Genomic DNA, 2,760 nt, shown 5'->3' with positions numbered 1-2,760 from the left:
TGACTGCATGAAATTAAAACCCACACGCATGAAGAGAAAAAGTAAAAAGTACCTGAGATGACAGGTCTTTGTAGGGTAACAACTCATCTAGCTTCTTTGGCTTTACATCATTAGCCTTTTCCAGCTTTTGAGCAAGGTCTTTAATTTTCTTAAGGTAAAACGAGCGGATGTCTGCAACCTATAAGAAACTTCCCAACCTTTATATCATTCAGCAAATCCTGAACAGACCTGTTGGGTGACTTTTTTTATTTTCCTTGAAGGTGCTTGGCCATTTTCTGAAGCAAGCGGATTATGAGGTGGTGTAGTTTGAGGTGTTTCCAGCCTAAGTTTTGTTTGGTCCATCAAAATCTTCATCTCCAACTCAGTAATCGTAGCAGCCTTCACAATATTACTTGAGACGTGGAAATTTATTTGTTATCAAGGGGTACCTGACTTTTCAGTTGTTTCTCAAGCTGTTTCTTCTCAAAGAGTAATTGCTGGTAGTTTGCAGCTTGTTCTTCCTCTCGCTCTCTCTGTTTCTTATTAGACCTGAGCTCTGCAATTGTTTGCTCCAGGTCATAAACAAGCTGTAGGAGCTGTGATGACACAGAAAATTCGTTCCCTTAGCATAATAAGTGAAAGAAAAGACCTTTTCGTTTTCGAGCCTGAGTTTCAGCTCTCTGGCATGGCCTTCAAGGCCGTTGATGGATTTCATCGACCCCTCCATCGAAAGCCCAGTACTTTGACAAACAGATAATTGCATGTTTGCGAGTTGTGAAGCAAGCGCAGCATTTTCATCTGCCATTAGCTTATGCTTTTCTTTGGCCTCTAGCTGAAAATCTTTCATCCTGTCAACTGCTCTTTGATTTTCAAGCTGAAATCACAATGTAAGCTGTAGGCACCCTATTATTTGCCATACCTGATAACCCTTAATAAGTGACTCTTGCTCCCACAGTTCTTGTTTCAGCCGTTTCAGTTCTTCTCCGGTCAAGACAACGACATCGTCACCCCTTGCGATACGCTTTCGAGGAGTCTCGGTGCCCACCTCCTTAAACAGCTGATTATTAGCACAACTATAGCAACATCCTAGAAAATCACCTGTAGGCGAATGGATAGAGCATACTTTTCCTTTTGTAGATCCTTGAGTTTTTTCTCCCAGAATTCCTGCCGTTCCTTCAGAATTCTTTCGGCAACTTGTCGTTCCTCTATCATCTTCTTACCAACTATCTGACTGTGGCGCTTTTCATGGGCCAGTTGCAGCTCTAGTTCTTTTATCTGAAAAGAAAACTTTAAAAATCCCTTCTCAACAACTACCTTTTTTAGAAGATCCTCTTGCTGTATAGAAACACTGAGGGGCTTTATCTTGCTTAGATTTGCTGTTACCTGAACAAATTGAAAGCATAAGTTAAAGCAGCATAAATATTGTACAACTTTTCTAAATAGCTCAGCAAATCGAGTTTGTAGAGCACTGGCTTCAGTTTGTCCATCTCTGTGAGCAACATCTTCAAAACATACGGATGAGCACATAGGGTAACCACACGGCATCATACCTTCAAATGGAAAGCTTTTGATAGCCTTGCAATCCATTGCTGGATCTTGGTGTCCACGCTGTTTAAATTCTGGTAAAGACGTCCACGCGTGATGTTTTGAGGACAAATCAAAAGCCTCAAAATTCGAGTTACTTCCTTGCAGAACTTCTTTTTTATCATGTCTGTAATTTGAGGGATAAATATTTCACAGCCACTGTGCCTCAAAATAACCTGCTACTTTTTTTCCTCTGGTTCAACATCCAGTATAGAAGGATGCCAAACGCAAAGATCGTCTTCACAATCTGAAACAAAAGGCTGAGCTTTTTCTATACTAACAGATTCAATAGCATACGAGTTTTGATAAAATAAGGCTCTTCAGATTCTGATTTGAGGGAATGACCGCATTTCTCTTCAGCGACAATGGATGTGGGATATATCAATTCAAAGTTATTGAGGTGAAAGCCAAGTGCCGAAGGCCTGACGAACAATCAGCTTCGAACTTACAATGGGGAAATGAGAACCTGCATGCTAAGGTACTTTTGAGTGTTGGTGTGCCTGATGGCTCTGGAGAGCGCAACGCGCTCAATGGACTTTTTGGCTGCAAATGCCAGAAGAAATGAGAAGATCAGTCCATCCAGCTCAAGGATTCCTTACCTGTTCGTCATCCACCATTGGAGCGACAAGAAATGACAGAGCGGGAAATCTTTAGAGAGCCCTAATTGCCATTCAACCAAAGCACTTTAATAATCTACATAAAGTTGTCGCTACCCACAATTTTTTATGCTCCTATCTGTTGATTAACCATAAGGAGCTTTTTTGAAAGGGCATGCATACTGACCTGCATTGGTGGTGCTTTTTAATCCCTCGCTAGCAATTCCGAGCATTTCTTCTGCAGCTGCGTTCTCTCCTCATCTACCTATCAAGAAGCTAATGAATAAAACCAAGATTGGATACGGAAACCTTTGCAAGTAGCTCAAGGATGTTGTCATAGTCCCTTTTTTGCTGCGCACACCTGTTAAAAGGTTTATATTTTGTAAAATTAGCATTTTCGCAATTCTTACTGCGACTCAGTTCGATGAAGTCTTTCCAAACAATCTTTATATATCACCGACGTTTTAGACAAGTCGGCTGGTAATGTGGCATTGTGATCTTCATGTTCCTGATACCTTCAGTCAGCCAGATACAAAAAGACCTGAAGTACCTTGGCAACATCACTAGGGCGTACGCTGTGAACCAATATGGCGAATGTACT

This window comes from Selaginella moellendorffii, unplaced genomic scaffold (assembly GCF_000143415.4).
Source record: "Selaginella moellendorffii unplaced genomic scaffold, v1.0 SELMOscaffold_104, whole genome shotgun sequence".
Classification (NCBI taxonomy): domain Eukaryota; kingdom Viridiplantae; phylum Streptophyta; class Lycopodiopsida; order Selaginellales; family Selaginellaceae; genus Selaginella; species Selaginella moellendorffii.
Note: the sequence above shows the minus strand (reverse complement) of the source record.